The following is a 22,418-nucleotide window of genomic DNA, read 5'->3' as shown; positions in this document are numbered from 1 at the left end:
ATTTCTTTAGCCTCCTGAGGAAGTAGAGGCGCTGGTGAGCTTTCTTGGCCGTGGCGTCTACATGTTGGACCAGGACAGGCTATTGGTGATGTTCACTCCCAGGAACTTGAAGCTCTCAACCTTCTTGACCTCAACACCATTAAGGTAGACAGGAACATATATTCTGCCCCCTTTTCTGAAGTCAATGGCCAGCTCTTTTGTTTTGCTGGCATTGAGGTAGAGGTTGTTGTCATGACACCATGTCAGTAAGCTCTCTAACTCCTTCCTGTACTCCGACTCATCGTTACTTGAGATACGGCCCACTATGGTGGTATCATCTGCAAACTTGCAGATGGAGTTGGAGCAGAATCTGGCCACACAGTCGTGAGTGTATAGGGAGTAGAGTATATCGGAGATTTATTGGAAATTATATGGAAAGCATGCTTAAATTGCTTGGTATTTGCTTAAATTGATTGATACAAAATGGCTAAATAACTTTGGTTCTGTTTTTCAAAATGGTTCTATACGAGATGGCTAAAAAGCTAATTGAGAATGTTCTGGGTAACTAATGTTCTATTGTATCTGAATATGGTAATGTTCTGTCGATAACTAAGGGCTGACCGTATATAGTGATGGGGTGATGTCGTTCGATATGGTGAGATCTGACATCTTGCCCGCTAGGCATCTAATTTTACCTTGTGCGGCCATTTGGTTCTGTTTTTTAATTTCTGCTATTTTGGCTTGGATGCTTGGAATCACCTACTTTTGTACTATAAAGGGGGACTGCGTGCTGCATTCAGCGGGCGGTCAGTGGGCAATCTAGCGCGATCGGTGATTGACTCTCTGACTGTCACAGCTTTTGTTTGCAAATAAATGTTTAAATTCTTGAGGAATGCTCCGCACCTCCTGGCCTTTCTTGAATCTCAGTAATCCATGACAGAATCTGGCATAGTCAGCAGGATCGGAAAGAGACCCATAAAAAAGGAGCGACAAATCAGAGACGATTCCCGGTCCCTCGGGCACCCCCACAAGACCAGCAGAGTAAAGGGTGACAACCCAGAAAAAGGGTAAGTGTTTTCGCTGTTAATTCGGACTAAAAACTCTGTTGGATGTGTGAGTTCTCTGGGACTCAGAAGTGTTAAACAATTGTCGAAGGGTCTCTCCGATCCAAAGAATCTGGTAAAAATTGCAATTAAAGGGGACTCAGAGGATTGGTCAGGAAAACTGCGCAGTGGGGTAGGTATAGATAAGACAATAGAAAGTGAGTGAAGTAAAAATTCCACGTGGTGTTGGTAAGTCCCTGTGGATACTGCCTCGCAGGAGCGAGGGGCTGAACAGACAGGGCCCCTGTGGATACCGCCTTGCAGGGAGCGAGGGGCTGCACGGACAGGGTAAGGTAAGTCCCTGTGGATACTGCCTCGTAGGTACGAGGGGCTGAATGGGCAGGGCCCCTGTGGATACCACCTTGTAGGAGATGAGGGGCTGCATGGACAGTGTAGAGAGAGTCCTCGAGGTGCAAAGTTCTGCGGATACCGCCCTAGGAAGGGGTCTGCATGGGCAGAACAAAAGGGGTAAGAGTACTCTGATAAATTGGAGAAAACTAAATAATACAAAAGCCAGCAAATTGGGTAGCAAAATTACAAGGTAAGACATAGAAGTAGTATAAGGAAAGTGGTAACACTAATAAGAAATCATTAGGTAAGTGAGTTGTGAAACTCTGAGAAAGGCCTTGTGAAAACGACATGACAGGAAAAGGAACTGCAGTTGAAATATTAGATAGGACAATTCCAGTATCTAAAAGCGATATTGAAAGAATCTCAGAAAAATGGGAGAAAAGAACCAAAACTTTGTTAACAAAATGGCCAAAAGAGGGAACTTTTGATGTAAGTCTGTGTGACGAAATGGGGGGAATAGTTAGAAATTACAAGCCAAGAGACAAATCCGGAAAAAGAAACCAAAAGAGGGAACAGGAGGTAGAGATACTAAAACTCTTTAGGACTGAGGGAGAAAAGTTGAGAAAAACACAGCAGCCAATAGTGATTGCAGAGGGCACCAAGGCACCAGAAAGACAGGTCGCCATAAGAAAGGAGGGGAAAGAAAAGTCGAGCCTATATCCAGGTCTGCAAGAGGTAGAAAACCCCCCTCCCTATCCAGGCAAAGGGAACCCAAAGCAGTGCCCACTAGTGAAGGGAACGTTTGAAATAGAAGGGGAGGTAGAATTTAGTGAAGATGAACAGAGCAAGAGAGACTTTAGAGGAAGGAGGGAGACAGAAAGAAGAATGCTCCAAGAGGAAAAGGAGGAGATAGAGAGGGAAAAACTAGTACAGGAAGAGGCTAAACAATTGCGGGAAGCAAGGTTACAGAAGGATTTTGAGGATTTCCAATGGTATAAGATGAACGTTGAGCCGAATTGGAGAAAGAAAGGACCGCAGAAAGAGCAGGAGGAAGAAGAGAGGCAGGAAAGAGAAGGAACCTCGAGAGGATTGGAGTGGGAAGAAATAGAAATAGAGGGATCAGGGGTGGATGAGGAGGAAGATTATGAACCAATAAACCAGAATTCGGGGGAAGGAGGAAGGAGAATGCTGCCAATAATACTGAAAGGAAGAGGACAGGCACAGTATATTCCTTGGGGGACTCAGGACCTGGAAGGGCTAAAAAATGCACTACCCAGCATACATGAGGGAGCAGGAAAGTGGATTAGAGCCTTTGAGGACAAGACCACAGGACGATTGTTGGCAATAGGAGACTTAAAGGCACTACTGGTGAAGGTAGTGGGAGCCTCAAAACTGAGAGAACTGATGGAGATGGCTGGCCTTAAGAATGTGGCGGGCAATCCAAAGGTTGATGGTGACCGGTTTGATCCAGTGAGACAGAGGGTGTGGTGGTCCCTCAGAAACTGTTACCCACCCAAAATGGACCCCAAAGCTCTGAAGGGGGACCCACTGGGTGATACCGAAAACCCAGCAGCTTATCTGGAAAACCAGATGAAAAAGTGGAGACTGGAAACAGAGCAAGAGGTGGAAGGTAATCAGTTAATGACTACGATGTTTCGAACTGCTATTGTGGATACAATGCCCCCCCAAGTCAAGTCCAGACTTGAGGAGGTGGTAGGACTGACGTCAGTGTCCCACCAAGAATTCAGGGACCACGTAATCCATGCAGTAGAAAAGTATCGAAAAGACAGAAAAAGGCTGGCTGAGCAGCAGGAGGAAGTGCAGAGAAAGCTGACACAGATGCAGCTCGAGGAGTTTAAAAAGAAAGAGAGAGAGAGAGGCAAGAAAATGTTGCCACTAACAACTGATCAGAGTGTGACTGCCGGAATGAATGAAGTACCAGCCGATGGAGGGACCAACTATACTGCCAGACAGGCGCCAGAGAGTCCCATGCCAATAACAAATGTCTTTGGGGAAATGTTTCCGCAAATGCTGTATCGGGGCAAAACAAATTTAGGCAACAGCCCAGACAAGACTAGAGCTCCCAAGGAGGGGGGCAGAGAGGTAATATGCAGAGAGAACTACTGAGAAAATAGGTAGAGAGGCAAACAGGAGGATTGTGTTGGAGATGTAATCAGCCAGGGCACTTCAGAAGATACTGCCTGTACAAACCCTGGCCTGCCAAGTTTCAGCAGGAATCAATATGTAGAGAGCAACAGTTCAATCAAGGATCAGCCCCAGCAGGTCCAACTGGACCTGTGAACCCTATGGAAGGTGCTAGGGGTGCCCAGAGAACCTGAGTGGGAAGGGACAGTACCCAATGATAACATGGGAGGTGGAAGAGGGGCCTATTGTTCAACTTATCTTAGAAGGGCAATTGACACCAATGATGATAGATACCGGAGCTGCATACACTTGCGTACAACCGCAATACGCCTCTCACCTTTCCATGTCAGGAAAATTCATTAAAACTGTAGGGTTCTCGGGAAAAGCACAGTTAACACAATTTACAGCTCCAGTGAGGTTAAGGATGGGAAACAATGAAATAGTCTTGCTGATTCTAGTGTCCAAAGGAACTCCAATCAATCTGCTAGGCAGAGATGCATTGCTACAACTGGGATTGAAATTGGAATGCACCCCAGATGGGTTGACCGTGGGAAAATACTTCAACATGAGATATGATTTTCTGAATCCAATAGATTGAATGATTTTCCATTTACTTGCTTTTTTGAAGATTTATACAGAAACCATTCATCATAAATCCATTGACTGAACATAACCACATTTCATATATTCTATTCTTCAAAAGAAAACTGTTTCATATTGAAAATGATTTACTATGGTTTAAGATGGTGCATGAATTTACAAGTGTCTGACTTTTAATGTTTCATAATGTACACTGTTGTTAGATTTTTTAAAATTGCAGTTGTTTTAAATTACCACAAGAAGTCCTCTTTGGGGAATGTATATGTATTTACATTTATAAAGTGCTAGCAGTTTCTGGGTCAGAACCATGATGAGCTTCCAGTCCTTAATACCGTCACAGATGGGGAGACACGAGTAACAGAAAAGTCTTGCATCTTTCGGAGCCCATATTATCCAAAATCCCTGCACCTCTACCGCACAGCCTGAAAACCCTTCACTTCTTTGTTCATTGAAGTCCCAACCAATTCCCAGTTCACACTGGTCCACTCTTCAACCACTCACAATTATCAATACTGATATTGGTATGATTTTAATTTCCAGATGTTATTTAATCACTTGAATATAAATTCCTCAGCTGCATTGGTTGAATTCAAACTCACAAGTCCAGTTCAATGATCTGAATTCACAGAAACTAATAGCAGGTGGCTACTTGAATGGGAGGACTTGTTCTATGAGGAGATAGGCCAACATCCCCTTGAGTTGGAGGAATGAGCAGTGATCTCATTGATACATACTCAATTCTTATGAGGTTTAACTGTGTAAATGCAGGGGTAATATTTCCTATGACTTTATTGCCTAGAACCACTCAAAAGGGTCAACTATTCAGAACAGAGATGTTAATATTAGTTCATAGGGTAGTGAACCTTCAGAATTCTTTCCCCAAGACAGCATGGTGGTCTCTGAGTTTGTTCAAGAAAGGAGTTGATAGATTTCTGCATGTTTAACGAATTAAAGGATATGGAGTTAGTGGAAGAAAATGGTGCCGAGTCAAAAGATGAGTCATAGCCGTACTGAACATCAGAGCGTGAGGGAGTGAATGACCTATTCCCACTTTTCTTTCTTAGACTACCCTATAATTTACCTACGGTGCTACCATACTGCAGGTCCATGTCTTTTTGAACAGCTTGGGGAATAGGGGAGCTGCCGGTATCCATGAATTATGCAGTTGAGATATAAAAACTTTGGTTGCTCTGCCACCTTGCTCTTTAGTTCCTACCTGACCATCTCTACCCATTTTTTTCTCTTTTATCAAAAGTTACAGTTTTCAACCTGATGGGGTTTATGAGATTGGTTCAGTGGGACCTTTAAATTTCCAACATCTACCTGCAAAGCACTGTAGAAATATTATGAACTTTTTTTGTTTTCTACGCATTTACAGGCCTGTCTGTTATACCACTTTGTAAGTTAAACATCAACTAGGTACTTTAACCTCATTTTGTATTCAGGCCAACCATCAACATTTAACTGGTACAATTTTGCTGAAGAAACTGCTTTTGTACTATACATATGAAGCTGCGAAAAATGATTCTGTTTGAGTTGCAAATGCAACATAGAATCATAGAATCATAGAAAGTACAGCACAATACAGGCCCTTCGGCCCACAATGTTGTACTGACCTTTAAACCACACCTAAGACTACCTAACCCCCTCCTCCCACACATCCCTCTATTTTAAATTCCTCCATATGCTTACCTAGCAATCTCTTGAATTTGACCAATGTACCTGCCTCCACCACCGCCCCAGGCAGCGCATCCCATGCCTCAACCACCCCCTGGGTAAAAACTTCCCTCTGATATCTCCCTTGAACTTCCCACCCATTACTTTAAAGTCATGCTCTCTTGTATTGAGCATTGGTGCCCTGGGAAAGAGGCATTGGCTGTCTACTCTATCTATTCCTCTTAATATTTTGTCTACCTCTATCATGTCTCCTCTCATCCTCCTTCTCTCCAAGGAGTAAAGCCCTAGCTCCATTAGTCTCTCCTCATAATGCATACTCTCTCAACCAGGCAGCATCCTGGTAAATCTCCTCTGCACCCTTTCCAATGCTTCCACATCCTTCCTATAATGACGCGACTAGAACTGGACACAGTATGATCTAACCAGAGTTTTGTAGAACTGCATCATTACCTCACGGCTCTTAAACTTGATCCTTCCACTTATGAATGCTAATATCCCATAAGCTTTCTTAACTACCCTATCCACTTGTGAGGCAACTTTCAGTGATCTGTGGATATGAACCCCCAGATCCCTCTGCTCCTCCACACTACCCAGAATCCTGCCACTAACTTTGTACTCTGCCTTGGAGTTTGTCCTTCCAAAGTGTACCACCTCACACTTCTCCGGATTGAACTCCATCTGCCACTTCTCAGCCCAGCTCTGCATCCTATCAATGTCCCCCTGCAATCTTTGACAGTCCTCCACACTATCCACAACACCACCAATCTTTATGTCATCTGCAAATTTGCCAGCCCACCTTTCTACCCCCTCATCCAAGTCATTAATAAAAATCATGAAAAGTAGAGGTCCCAGAACTGATCCTTGTGGGACACCGCTAGTCACAGCCCTCCAATCTGAATGCGCTCCCTCCACCACAATCGTCTGCTTTCTTCAGGCAAGCCAATTCTGAATCCACACAGCCAAGCCTCCCTGGATGGCTTAAACATGGCTTAAACTGCAGCATCACTCTAGAAGAGGGGTCTATGTTGGTCTCTAGAGTGTTAGTTTATACAGAAATATAGCACAGCAAATGCTGTAAAGTTGAAATGCAAGCCAAAGATAGTATAAATAGTCAGCAATTCTGGCAGCATCAATGGAGAGACCACTGATCTTTCGGTGTAACTTCGGCTTTGCATACAATCATAGACTATCATATAGCTCAAGGCTGGACGGTTTCAGCAATTTTGGATTAATGTCACTTGCAAACTTAATGAAGAACTCATCATTTTATATAAGAAACAAAGGACTGCAGATGCTGAAATCTAGATGAAAAAACAACACGATGCTGAAGGAACTTAGCAGGCCAGGCAGCATCCGTGGAGAAAAACAGACGGTCACCATTTCTGGTCAGGACCCTTCTTCAGGACTGAATATGGGAAAAGGGGAAGCCCAATATATAGGAGGGAAAAACAGAGCAGTGATAAAAAAGGGGAGGCGGGGTGGGCACAGGTGGTGATAGGTAGATGCAGGTAAGAGATAGTGACAGTAAGGTGCAGGGGAGGAGAGGAATATCCTTTTATATTCTAACTAATCTAATCTTAAATATCAACATGGCTTCTGCTTTGACTACTGACATTTTTCTCCCAAGAATCTGGAAAAAGTAGGAATGTATGGGAAAATTTTGGGATATGCCTAAGACTCACTGTGGCTCTGAATAAAACAGTGATGTCTTCTATTCATTTCAATTGTTTAGAATTGATATGGCACAGAAGGAGGATGTTTGGCTCATCAAAACTTAATCCATTTGTAATTGAATGGAATTGCACTGAACAACTCTTGTGTATCTGTTTTTGAATTTTCCCAGAGACTCAGTTTTTTTAAAATCACACACAAAGCATTCTGCCCTGGACCACACAGAGTAATACTGGATCCTGTTCATTATTCAATATACTAAGTATTAATTATTGACTGAAACATCTGTCCTGTGTCAGTGAGACTTTACCAAAAAAAATACTTACTCAACCCAGAACTTTTCTATCACCTTTTGTGGGTTTTCTCCGCTTTTCTTGCATTTCTTCCACACCTGCTTTTGTTTATTTTCATTAAATTGCCTGGGATTGTTCCCTCAATTACAACACCTTATTCTTTAGTCAGACATATATGCTCGGGATATCCTGGGAATTCTTAGCATCAATTATTCTTCTGGTTTCTTCACTTTTTTTTCCATAATCCCACAAAGTAGCACACTTTTAAATGTAAACGGTTTGTGTCTACTGTCTTTCTTTTTAACTTCTTCATAACTACTCTGCCTAATGTCTCTCATTGGTGACCAATTATTGCTATTGCTAGTATCACAGCTTTGTCTGTCTTTTTGAAAGGTTAATCCCAGCGCTAACAGAATTGCCCAAGTATATCTCTCTCATTGTATCAAATGATTTATTTGGTTATTTGTACAATAAGAACAGTGTTCAAAATTATACAGTTGGTCTCATCTGTAAGAACAATCCACAGTCCCATTCCCACCTCTTTCCCCATAGCCTTGCATATTTTTTTCTTATTTAGCTACCGTCCTGTTCCCAGTAATAGTTTCTTCCGATAATCTTTAATTGGATGAACTTCTTCACAAGTTGGCCTTCTACAGACTAGAAGAGCTTGCGGTATTGGGGGTAAAATGTCAGCAAGTATAGAAGTTGGCTAACAAACAGCAAATGAAAACCTGAGATAAGTGGTTGCACTGGAGACACAAGAGACTGCCGATGCTGAAATCTGAAGCAACAAACAAAATGCTGAAGGAATTCAACGGGTCAAGCAGCATCTGTTGAGGGAAATAGACAGTTGAGCTTGAGATCTTTCATCTGGACTCAGATCTTCAATTATATTCAAGGCTGAAATAGACAGACCTTCGGTCCTTAGGTGAGTCAAGTATTATGAGAACAAGCAGGAAAATGGAGCAGAGGCTCCACTGAAGTTGATATCTGAAGTCCAGATAATCCATGATTTTATTGAATGGTTTCACATGTCAAATGGTCCGCACCTGGCTCCTATTTCTTATGTTCTTATAGAAACCAGTTTCCAAACTAACGCAAGACTGTTACATGAATTATCCCTTGTCACTCTCAAATGGTTGAAAGAGGGCCAGAAATCTTCTGTTTCTTTAGCCATTGAGCGCAACTTTTGATTTAACTGGTTCAGTTTATCTTTCTCATCTAAGCCTGAAGCAACGTTAACATTTTCAAATCACTTATCTGGTTTGCTTATTCTTCTTGCTTACTGAGGTCAAACATAGTTTATTTGGACTGGAAAGAAGCAGTATCTTGTGGTTTTATATTTTTACAGTTAACAGGCATTAACTATTCTAAATCTTTTCCTTGTCTGATATCTACCTGCCCCACTCAAGCTTTTCTCCCCCATTTTCTATATGATTCTTAAATAAAGAACAACAATTCCTGTGATAATCAATTGGGTTCATTCCAAATAAACTTGGATTAGATAACTAAAGCATCATTTTATTAATAAATTTGACTGGAATTTCCTAGCTTCTGGCCAAGATAGATATACTGTGGAACCATATACTGGTCCTTATCTAATTACACCAACTTTTATTTTTACAATGGCTCCATACTCCCTCTGCTGGGAATAACTAATATTGCACATAGATAACAGAAGCCGAAACATCATGTTATTACTGTAATTTTGAATGCTGAAAGTGAAACAAAAAATAAATGATAATATGTACATAAGAATATGTTCAACTCTGGTGTACAAAATAACTTCAAAGTAGCTGAATCACTGAAAGCAAAGACATAGTTCTTTTTGAGACACGGTAGCGTAGCGGTTAGCGCGACGCTATTACAGTGCCAGCGATAGGGGTTCGATTCCCGTCGCTGTCTGTAAGGAGTTTGTACATTCTCCTGTGTCTGCGTGAGTTTCCTCCGGGTGCTTCGGTTTCCTCCCACATTGCAAAGACGTATGGGTAGGTTAATTTGGGTTTAAAATGGGCGGCGCGGACTCGTTGGGCTGGAAGGGCCTGTTACCACGCCGTAAATAAAATTTTAAAAAAAGAGACTACAGATGCTGGAATCTGGAGCAACACACAAGATGCTGGAGGAACTCAATAGGTCAGGCAGCATCTATGAAGGGAAAAGGACAGTTGACATTTCGGGTCAAGACCCTTCATCTGGACTGAAGTCATCTCGCTGTTTCATCAAACCTACATATGACTTCAAGTGAACTCTCACCTCCCTCATTAACCATTTCTAATTAAGAATTAAAGTCAGATAAAGAACACAGAGGAAAGTCAAACAAGAAAATGATCACATAATTCAGATAAAAGCTTATCTAAACCTTCTAACATAAAATAATATTGCTGAGTTCAGGAAGCCTGATTTAATATGTAATTAGAGAGGCTTCCTGAAAGTGTAAAAATACTTAATATAGAAATAATGGTAATGTCAAACCGCATTGAGCTAACATCTTTATTATCAAGATATAACTTCTATTGTTCTATAATCAATCCTTTGTAGTTTACAAATGAATGCAAAATTGAAAAATACTTCCAACTACTTTTGAAATATAAGCACTCATTAACCTTGTCATCAATATAGCTTTGTTTCAAATTCTCATTATCATTATCTTTGTGACTTAAATGTGCATCCTGTGCATTTGTTATTGGAGACTGATTAAAGGGTAGCATTCTGAAGTTGAGAACGTATCAATAAAGTGTAATTAAGTGCTTTTTTGGCTATCTCTCCCACATTTTAAATAGATCTTTATCAGAAATTAGAGAGAAAATATTTTAATTTTGCATATATCTCTTAACCCTGTTGTCCGAGAGATGAAAGGTAACAAAAACAGAAACTGGTAGAAATCCACAAACAAAATACTGGAGTAACTCAGCAGGTCAGGCAGCATCTATGGAGGGAAATAAACAGTTGACATTTTAGCATGGTAGTCATGGCTGAGTGGTTAAGGTGATGGACTAAAAATCCATTGGGGTTTCCCTGCGTAGGTTCAAATCCTGCCGACCACTGGAGCAGTGCATCCACCCAGAGTAACCAGTGTGTGTGTAATTTTAAGCAGTCCTGATGAAGGGTCTTGACCCAAAACATTTACTGTTTATTTCCCTCCATAGATGCTGCCTGACTGGCTGAGTTCCTCCAGCATTTTGTGTGTGTTGCTCCAGATTCTAGTATCTGCAGAACCTCTTGCACCTCCAAATGGTGGAAATACTCAGAAGGTCAATGCAGAGAGATACAGGTTAACAATCTAGGTCAATTGACCTTCCTTCATTTGTTGGTTTGATTGACCAGTCATCAACCAGAAACATTAACACAACTTCTATTTCCACAGATCTGCCTGACCTGTAGAGTCCACCATTTTCCATTTTATTTCAGTTTTCCAGCATTGGCAGGTTTTTGCATTTTTGCAAGGGATAATATGTTAGTTTAGTCAACTATCCAATGCCTTGTGAAGTAAATGAAACAATCTAATAACAGCAGCTGTCTATTACTGTTTGGTACCATGGCTTAGAATGCTATTCATTCTGGGACCATTTTCAATTCAGCTCAGATGGAACAGATTAAAAGTCTCTTCTTTTTAATGGTCTTTAAGAGGTTGAAGCAAAATAAGGTTGGACACCCTCACTCTAATTCATGTTTAATGGCATGCTAAGCAAGGCTGTGTAAAAAAAAAAGTGGGAAACAGAAATGTTGCAGTGGTACTGCAAATAATTCTGAAAACAAAACAATTTGATGTTTTTTATCTCTCAAAAATTCATAGTGCTTAGTGCATCAGCTGAAACCAGAAAGAAACTGATTTATCACAATGTTAACATAAGATTAAAATTTTGAATCCACGGTCATGATAGCAAAATTCTGCTTTAGAGAATAAGTAGATACTTAAAAAGGATTCATTGTATTTTTTAAAATTATAGTTTACTGGTAGAAATGTATGCCATCAATCTAAGTATTTATTAAAGTTGTTGATAACAGAAGAGTTCTTGAGCATTTTGCAGGTTTCAGGACCTTGATCTTTCAAAGGTCAAGGGAGATATTACATTTTCCTATTTGAATTAATACTTTGAAGGCATCTCAGTAATAAATGTGAAGTTTACACTGCAATATTCCAAGTTTCATTTTACCTGAAATGGATTGACTCCACTGTGCTCAAACCCATGTACCAGTTAATGCAAAGATTTGACTTCTGGTACATGTAATCATTTATTCTCTGCAATTCTTGCAGATAAATGATGTCATTTTCTACTAGCAATGCTAAATTGCCATTGTACAATCACCTCTGCAATAAATCATCTGAGATGCAGCAAAAGCTTTTCATGTGTCAATAAATGAAAACTGCTACTGGTGGAATGGTGGTTCATTGAAGTGTCATTTCTTTTAAAGGAACAATCCCACCTAAATCACATTGATACACAGTGAGGAAGGAAACAAATTGGCTCATCTCATGCATCTCTCCACAAAAACCTGCAATTCCCCCCATCCAAACTTACTGTGGCACCTAAATTCTCTTAAATGATTCCAGAGATTTATAGGATCAGAAGTGATCGTCTCTAGGAATCGCAAGATCAAATCGACAAAAAATATCCATCTTAGGAGGAATAGAGCTGGTTAGGACTGCCTGTCATTTCTACTTCAGCCCTTGTCCAAGCCAGTTCAGTCCCATTCGTTCAATAAGTGTGTTTCTATTTACTATATTTCAATGGTTAAGCTGTGCATATTGATTTTCATCTGCTATAGTTCTTCCCAATGAATGGAAAGTAAGGCATGCAGTTATATGGTGTCTTTCAGGTCATCAGTGCCTATTAATTCTAGACTTAATTATTCCAACAAATTCCTTGCTGCTTTTCCACTGTTCCACTCATTTAAACTTCATGCTATCCAAATCACTGCTGCCTTTGTTCTAACCTTAACCAAATCTATTTCATTCACCCCTCCTTTACTCATTGACATATGAGGTTTATGTAGTGACAAACAAAGGGAGAAAATATTACTTTCTCAGATGGGCAGATTATATCTTGCCAGCTTAAATGTTGCCAGACAGATTGCAACCTGCATTGCTACTTAAACTACACACGTCTGGTGAGTTGGGTTAAAAACAGTACCATCTTAACATCAAGTGCCAAACTAAGAGCTTCCAGAGGATCTTGTCTTTCACTGTTCTCTGGCATTGAGTAATCCAGACGCAAGAGTATAAGAAGTAGGGATATGTATGGCCCCTTATGTCACTCCACAATACAATCAGATCATGGCCTATACCCACATTCAAGTCTAATTTCATGTTCTATTCTCATATTCTTTGATGCCCCAAGTGTTGAAAATCTCTCTCAACCTTAAAGATATTCAATAACCAAATATTCACAGCTCTCTGAGCTGGAGAATTCCAAAGGTTCATGACACTAAGTGAGATAAAAATTCTTCTCATCTCAATCCTAATTAGTTGGCTCTTATCTTGACATTATGCCTCCTACTTCCAGACTCGCCAGAGGAAACAGCCTCACAGCATCTTCCTGTAAATGCTTTCTAAGAAACTTAAATCTCAAACAAGTGTCTGTCAGATCTTAATTTGAACTATTTCCACTTCACCACTACTCCAAATATATTAATATTCCAGCTGGCTTTGATCTTTAACCATACTGAGTTTAATAAGCTACCCTTCATCTTCTGTTGAGCAGTATTTTTCTCTGAGGTCGGTCAAACTTTGCTTGAAGCTGCCATGATTTTTTCTGAAACATTTTTTGGAGGATGTTACAGCAACATTTTGTTTTAAACTAAGACTGAGCACAAAACCACCTTTGTCCTCAGACCATGGAAGAATTTTTAAAAATTGTTACTCCGCATTCATTTTAGCAGTGCAAGGTAATTTAGTTTAATCAGTTAAGTTGGGTAAGGTTCAGGTAAACCTGGAGGCATGGCCTGAATTTTCATGTCCTCTATTGTATGTGGCAGGCTGATTATTTGAAAATTATTTCAGCACTTGGAATTTTCAAGGTCATTCCACTTCTCAACATTTGTCAGTGTGGTTTCCAGGGAAACAATTTTTTTAAGTGCCATTGTAAGATTCTGTCTGTCTCTGCTTGGCAGACATTAAGCTCTGGAAGATAGTTCTCTTCCTTTAAAGATGTCCAATATCCACCTCTGCTTTAGCTAACTTTTATTAATGCCAAGCATATTTGTGAGGATCTGAAATTAGACTTGCAAGTATTGTTTTCAATGCAGAACAAATACTTACTATCTTTAGGCTGCTAATTAAAAAATGTAATTGAAATTATAATTTCAGAATTTAAAGCAAGAAACTGTTCTGGAATTTAGAAAAAAATCCTTGGAGTTTATACTAATTTTAAATGATTTATAGGTAACAGCTACTCTCTGGAGGTTCCTGGATAAATGCTTATGTCTTGCAACCTTTATATCACCTTGGATTGGCCCACACATCTTTATAGAAAGTATTATAATATGGAATTAAATATAAAGAAAGAATTATCTATAAGTTCCACCACATACCATGTGTTACACCACACTGATGGGTTTTCATTCTCTTCATCCTGATAACAATCAGGATATTGTTAAAGATCCTGACCATATTTCAAATAGAAAGCTGTTGGGTGTATGGCAAGCATAAAATTGCCTCTGAGGGAATCTGTACTTCGCTGTTTGGTACAGATTTGCATATCCAAGAGGACCTTTCAACAAATGCTTCAAAATTTTTAGCTGCTTAATTGGAAATGCAAATGTTCAGAGTCAGGGTCCAATCGTGCAATCTCCTACTGAACTAGATCCTTAACATAATGCTTGACAATTATCAGTTAATGGGCCAGGTGGGTAGCTGGTTATCAGAAAAACACACAGCAGAAGACATGTTTGTTAATGTCACATTTACAAATTACTGTTAGCCATAACTATACACATAACCCAGGAATGGGGCCTGAAGTTTTATCCTTTGCATAGAATTGTGCGAAGATTTTTGAGGGCTCCCCTTCAATTAAATGATATGAATTCACCTCTGTAGAAATCTTCTCAATAGTCAATGGAAGGAGGTTGCACTCTATTTCAAAAGCTTTAAAACAGTGTGCTTCCAGCTGTTCTTAACAGAGAACATGCTTCAGTAAATTCCCTGCATCTGGGAGTTGTGAAGTGTCCATTTTTAATGAAATGAGATTTAATCCTTTATGTAATTTACAACCATTATCTACACTGAGCTCAGAAGTTCCAGGATTTGAAATATTGTTTGGAGACCTTGGTGCCGAAGAATTTATTTCTCATTCACATACAAGCCTAATGACCAATAGTTAACATGGAAAAGCAGTGAAATGAAGCTAGGAAAATGGTTATAACAGAACACAAATTGTCTGAACTCAATTCACAGTGATTGTCCTCCATGATCCTCATTACTTTGAATTTCTTGGACCTACTTGGCTATACACATTCTTGTTGAATCAGTGGCACCATCTTTAGGTTCAGGTGTATGCTAAAAAAAAGGTCATCAAACTGAAATGTTAACTCTGTTCCTTGTGCTACAGATGCTGTCTGATCTGCTGAATACTTCCTGCATTTTGTGTTTTTGTTCATATTTCTGGCATCTGGTTTTTGCTTATTTGTTGTTTTATAAAAAAATTACTTAGAATAACAACTCTGTAATGAAAATATGTGAGGAAGAATTTAATAGGAGTCTATTTATATGTCGATTACATGCCATTACCATAATTTCAAATAATGAATTCAAATCTGTCTTTGGTATTCTAACATCAGAGTTAAATTCTTATTATAATTCAGGAAAGTTGCTTCTGATATTTTTCAGGTGGCATATGTGTGTTATTATTATTGCAGAGACATGTTAACCATTAGTTGGTTGAGCTATCAGTTTTAAAGCCAACATGGTTAATTGTCTGTTAGCAAACCTTTGAACATCAGGCAGCCACCCACTGGAATGTTCTAATTCTCTTACCTCTGAAGGGCTCGGATTCAAAATAATTCAAGTCATTGGACAAGGATCAAGCTGTTAGGTTATAGTTCGTGTAGGAATGTGATCTAAATATTAGTTTGAGGTCTCAACTGTCAGGGACATTAGAAAATGCAAACAGTGATTATATGAAATGTATACAGAGTCATAGAGATATACAGAATGGAAACAGACCCTTTGGCCCACCAAATTTGCACTGACCATCAAGCACCCATTTATACTAAATTTACATTAATCTCAGTTTATTCTTCCCATGCTCCCATCAAGTTCCCACAGATTCCACCATTCACCTATACACTCAGGGCAATTTATTGTAGCCAATTAATCAACAAACTCACGTGTTGGAGGAAACCAGAGCATCTAGAGGAACCCCATGCAGTCACAGGGAGAATGTGCAAACTCCACATAGACATAAGCGTGGGTAGTTTGTGACTGCAAAGTCTAGGCCAAAACCATCTGAAGTTACAGAGTCAAAGAAATAGGCTATTGCTTTGAGTTCTTCCTCTGCACTTCTGAGTTACATCGGTTTTCCTGATTTAATTGACTCTGTGTCTGTGCTCTTTTTGATGGTACCAAGGTACCTAAAAATTCATTTTAATTTACCTTTATGTTTATTGCTTTATTAAATAGAGGATAAAGTGGATTAATATTCAAGCATAATCTTTCTTTTCATTTCTGAATCCCAGTTTGATAAAACAAAGAGAACAAGGTTATTGCTACCTGAATGTTTTAATCATCCTCCAGGTCTCTCAATCACTCTGTGTATCTCAGTATATTGTTCTGGAGATTTATCTCCATAACTTAAAATTGATCACAACTGTGCTAATACCAATGGACATCTGTTTCAGCTTCAGTAAATAAATCATCATCAATTGTTACTCATCTTGCACATCAATAAACAATTGTTAGAATTATCTTCAAGCTAGATGAAAGATGACTTCAAAGCATACCTGAAATACACAATACAAGTAAACGTCTCTGTTCAAATTCCTTTGCAATATGTGCATCAAAAGAGAGAAGCAAACAGATAATGGTGGGTCATGATGCATTGATGAAGGAGGAATGCAAACGGGTGCAACAGTTCACATAAATAGTGTATACATTTATCATATGAATTTAGCAAAATTCCTGACCAAATTCCATATGTTGTGCTTGCAACATGTGTACTGGGCTGCACTTTGCTGTGCAGCATGTCTGGTTTGTTGCTTCTTTCCTTTCTTTTAACATCAGCAAAACTTTGAGAAATTGGGAAAAGAAAGTTGAGAAAGATTCTTTTCCCTGATAAATAGAGTACTGATAGTTTTACTTTGCTTGCAACTGTACTCAAACTAATCTTGAAGCATTTGCTACTTTAAGCAGTCCCCAGGTTACAATGAGGTTCCATTCCTGAGAACTGTTTGTAACCTGAACTGTTTTTAAGTTAGAAATGAACAAAAACAGTGTGTGGGAGAGGATCACAGAATCAGCTGTGGTGGAAGAGCAAGCAGGTGTGGGAAGAGTAGCCAACAGCTGACCTCATAGACACAGTGAGTGAGCAAGTGAGTCTGGTCACTGCTCCCAGCTCTGCTGGACTTGACCCAGACCTAACTGTTATGGTTCAGGGGGAGGTGTGGAGAGAAGGCACATGGAAGTGTCCCATTCCCACCCGGCAGAAGATGCCTTCAGCCTCCTAGCACCCGGCAAATCCATCCCATCCATCCTGCCGGTCTCCCAAATGCTTGCTTATATGGACATGGTATTTATAAGTGATGTTCATAACCAGGGGAGAACCTGTAATACAGATGTCTGAAATTCTTTCAAGACATTGAGCTTTGGAAATTCTGGCAGCGCTGTTACTGAAGTGCACAAGGGAATCTGAAATATATTTTAATGTTGATTGGAGTTTGCATTCTTTCAGTCTGAGTTAAAGCTTTATTTTTTCCCCATCAAACATAAGTTTGCAATATAGAATCTGCGGAGCGGTTAACAGGGCAACTTTCCCTTGTGGACATTCTGTGCCAAGTCCAAATTTAAACAATTGCACTCATCACAAATAGGGTGGACATGTACTTCAAATCGTTAGGTGATCCCAACACAATCTGCTGAAGCACGCGGTATCCATGGGTCCAATGGGGGATTTCCAGGACTGGTGAGTGCCACAGGGGCTCAAGTACATTCTGGATAGCAATGACCGTGTTATAATTTGAAACTGTAAATAGCGTGTATTGTGAAGTCCTGTAATGTTGTATTAACATGATCCTGTAATCACTGAATAAACTACCTTTGGAAAAGGGAAAAAAAGTCTGTCAATACCTTCACTCCACATAGATTTTAGCTCCGGGATTTTGAAGAACAGGGTGGTCAACCACCATAGGCAGATGGGTCCTTGTAAATAAGTAATAAGCCTGGCACCAATATTGTGAATTCAATGTTGACAGCATGAATAGCTGCTTGGCATCATCTTCAACAAAGGCTGGTGTCAGTCAGCATTAATCAAATGCATTCTTATGTGATATATTTAGCATTGTTGAGATGTTTGTAACTCCGCTCCTTCTCTAACCAGTTTTTTCCCTCCTTCTTCCCAACTTGATCATGAGTGGCCTGGTACACTCCCCTCCTCCCACCTGTCACTGTATAATCTGCATTAATGGACTTTTTTTTAATATACAAGAGTTTATTCATTTAAAAGCATGACAAAAAGACAAACATGGTCAAAAACTACAACTATCACAAGAAAAAGAACTCTACAGATGCATAACTACATCAGATTCTAACTAAACTACTGCACGCATTACTTCAAATCAAAATACCATTAGCACTGTCCACGACACACACAAACCCCTGGGGGGCCCACTGATCCCGAAATTCTCCCAGGGTGCTCGCGGGTACAGCAAGCTCCCTCTCCAAGGACACCCGGGCATGGATGTAAGCCTGAAAGAGGGGCAGGCAGTCAGCCCAGCTTGAACTCTCGACCTCCCGCTGACTGGACCCATGAATGGCCAGTTGGCCAGTCCCAGGAGAAGACCGGTCAGGAGTTCTCCCGAACGACCTGCTCCCCTCTGGGTGATGGTAGATCAGTAGCGCGGGGCTGAAGTGCAGCCAGAACTTGAGGAGCAGCCCCATCAGATAGGCAAAGAGAGGCTGCAACCTCTGGCCATCCATGTACACGTGGTACACTGTCTCCTCACGTCCACAGGAATGACAGGCGGTTGGGGTGTCGATGAACCGACTCAGAAAATGGTTGCACGGAACTCCCTGGTGCAACACCCTCCACCCCAGGCCCCTGATGTAAAGGGGAAGGACTCCCATATAGAAAGACCTCCGCTGGGGACCCCCTCGCTACTGGATGGTAAGACGGCCCGCCACGGTATGCCTGGACGGTAGATGAGGGTGAGGAAGTGAAGGGTGTGCAGGACCTGCCCATACAAGAAATGCCTCAACGCGTCGCCGAACAGCACGGTGCGTGTCTCCGCGAGTTGTGCCAGCTCCCGAGGGAAACATCGGGCCTTGGGCCCGACGAGTAATTCCGGCCGAGTGAGGGTCAGTGCAGCCGGGATTGCTCCGCAGCCCCAAGCCCAGCCGACGCCCGCCATGACGGGATGGGGACTGGTCTCGCGCGCAGCCATGATGCCGCCATCTGCTGGCATGGGGGTGGGTCGACCGGAGGAGATCATACCCCAGACCCGCATCTACTCCCGATAATTAATGGACCATTTCCTTTTGGTAGTATTCAGTTCGTGCCACAATAACTGTTGCTGTTCACTGACCGTGATCTCTCCACTTGTCGTTTTGGACAGGAAGCAAGGATTATGCAGATGAGGACTGACAGTTGAATTGTTCTGGTCCTCACACCAAAGAGTTTGGAGAGATTTCAGACCCATCGGCACACACAGCCTGGCTGTAGAAAGAAAGTTGCCAGGACGTAAAGTAAAACAAGTAGTTTTCTGAGAACAACACGCAGTGGCCTTAGAAATTTCTGCTTGTAGTCACTATTGAATCAGTCATTATTCTTTCAACAACATTGGGGTATGTTCAGGGAATTCTCAGACCATCTGAACTCAGTATTGTTGGGATAGCAGCTGCTTGTGAAGATTTCTAGTTTCAGTTTGAAGTGATTATATTCAAATGCTGCCATTCTAAATGTTGTTGATAACTCCTGTGTATATTTAGAATTTATGCAGCAGTATTACAATGAAACACTTACAGATCATGCTTTGTAAGTGGGTAATCAAGAATTGACTGAACCACTGATCGTTAAGCAAATTAAGGTTTAGAAGCATGATTTGGGCACAGACCTAACAATTTAACCATATGTATATAATTTTCTCCACATTTTTTTTTGGGATCCACTTTGTATATTGCCAAATACCATATTGTTGTGTAATAACATTTTTGTTTCACTCATAAGTTCCCAGAAATAGTATTTTCATTCCATCTTGTCACTTCTTCCACTTATCTCCATATTTGAAATGGTCTAAAGATTACAGATCATGTTGATAAGTAACATCATAACTCACTTAAAAATGTAGACTATAATATTGAAAGGAGCTGAATGATAAACTGTAGATAATTTTGATTCATATTAAACCTATGAAGGAGTTTAGGAATTCGTTGTGAATCAATGAATTGAAGCAATTTATTGTATTTAAGATTATTTTACTCAGAATTAGAAGGTATTACCAGACTTTGAATTTTAAATTAAAACAACAGGAATATATAGACTATAGACATATCCATACTGACACAAGACTTTTAATATATGATAATAGGTAAAGTATAATTGGTTGCTAATCTTTGACCTTCAATTCAACTGATGCAGCCTTACACTTAACTCTAACCAGGCCCTGACGGCATATGTGATCGAGTGCTTAAAATCCTGCACTGAACAACTGGCTGGAGTGATCAGGGACAGCCCAAACCTCTCACTTTTGCAGTCTGAAGTTCCCAACTGCTTCAAGATGGCATTGATTGTACCAGTGCCCAAGAAGAGCAGGGTGACCTGCCTCAATGACTACTGTCCGGTAGCACTCATACCTGCTATAACTGGAGTGCCTTGAGCTCCTGCCTCAGTAAGGACCTGAACCCATTCCAGTTTGCATATTGGCATAATAGGTTTACAGCAGAAACTATGTTGCTGGCTATCCACTGTGCTCTGGACCACCTGGACAACTGTAACACATATGTCAGGCTGTTGTTCAATGATTATAGCTTGGTATTCATCACCATCATCCCTTCAAAACTTATCATCAAGCTCCAAGGCCTGGGCCTCTGCACCTCCCTCTACAATTGGATCCTCAATTTCTTCACTGGGAGACCACACACAAAACGGATCGGAAACCTCACCTCCTCCTCCCTGACCATCAACACAGGTGCACCTCTGGGCCGTGTGCTTAGCCCCTTGCTCTACTCACAATTGAGTGGCTAAGCATGGCTCCAATGCCATCAACAAATTTTGCCAATGATACCACTGTTGTTGGCGGAATCACGGATTGTGACAAGGCAGCATACAGGAGTGAGATAGGTCAGGTGGTTAAGTGATGTTGTAACAACAATCTTACGCTCAACGTCAGCAAAACCAAAGAATTGATTGTGGACTTTAGCAAGGGGAAGTCAGGTGGACACGCATCAATTCTCATTGAAGGGTCTACATTGGAAAGGGTGAGCAGCTTCAACCTCCCAGATGTTAGCATCTCAGGGAACCTATCCTGGGCTCAGCACAAAGATGCAACCATGAAGAAGGTACGCCAGCAATTCCACTTTCTTAGAAGTTTAAGGAGATTCAGCATGTCTTTGAAGACTCTAACAAACTTATACAGATGTACAGTGGAAAGCATTATCAGTGGTTACATCATGGCCTGGTATGAATATTCTACTGCATTAGAATGCAAGAAGCTATTCAGAGCAGTGGACTCAGCCAGTTTCATCATGGGTACAACTACCACCATCGAGAACATCTACAGGAGACAATGTCTCAGGAAGGTGTCATCCATCATCAGGAACATCCACCAGCCAGGCCATGCCCTCCTCTTGATGCTGCCATCAGGTAGGAGGTACAAGAGCCTGAAGACCGACACCTCAAGGTTCAACAACAGCTCTCCTGCTACTATCAGGTTCTCGAACTTACCTGATAAACGCTAACACTATCTCGGACTATATTTCTTTTTCTCACTCTCAAATTGCACTCGTGTCATTATGTTTATTTTGTCTTATAAGTTATGTATAATTTATGTTAATTCAAATTTATGTTAACTTATGTTTATGTTCGTAATGTACTATGCTGCTGCTGCAAAAAGCAAATTTTCATGGCATTTATACCTTGTGTATGTGTGCTTCTGACAATAAATTTGAACAATAAACTTGAACAATAATGGCACTCTTCCTTTCTTACACAGTGTACCACATTTTGATTATATTACCATAAGGCATAAAAATATCAACATATGTGGATAAAAATTTGAAAGAGCATGTTGGAACCATGGTTGGTAAAGCATAAAGGATCTGGGATTCATAAGTAGAAATGTAACATACTAAAACAAGGAAGTTATGTTGAAGCTGCATGTATGCTCTGATGCAACATTTTATCTGAGCCTGCTTTCATTAAAAGAAAGAAATAAAGAAAGATGTGTAATTATATAGTGTTTTCCATGGCCTTGGGACCACTTGAAGCATGTAGATATGGATATTGTTATGATA

At 40.5% G+C, this 22,418-nt stretch overlaps 1 non-coding gene across 1 annotated transcript; it reads left to right on the top strand.

Annotated features, from left to right (window-relative positions):
• Positions 1-10,721: 10,721 nt before the first annotated feature.
• On the top strand, positions 10,722-10,803 carry trnaf-aaa (transfer RNA phenylalanine (anticodon AAA)). The gene has a single exon. It is a non-coding gene; the product is annotated as a tRNA-Phe (tRNA).
• Positions 10,804-22,418: the final 11,615 nt, after the last annotated feature.

This window comes from Pristis pectinata, chromosome 1 (genome assembly GCF_009764475.1).
Source record: "Pristis pectinata isolate sPriPec2 chromosome 1, sPriPec2.1.pri, whole genome shotgun sequence".
NCBI classification, from domain to species: domain Eukaryota; kingdom Metazoa; phylum Chordata; class Chondrichthyes; order Rhinopristiformes; family Pristidae; genus Pristis; species Pristis pectinata.
This window is presented reverse-complemented; position numbering and strand designations above follow the sequence as displayed.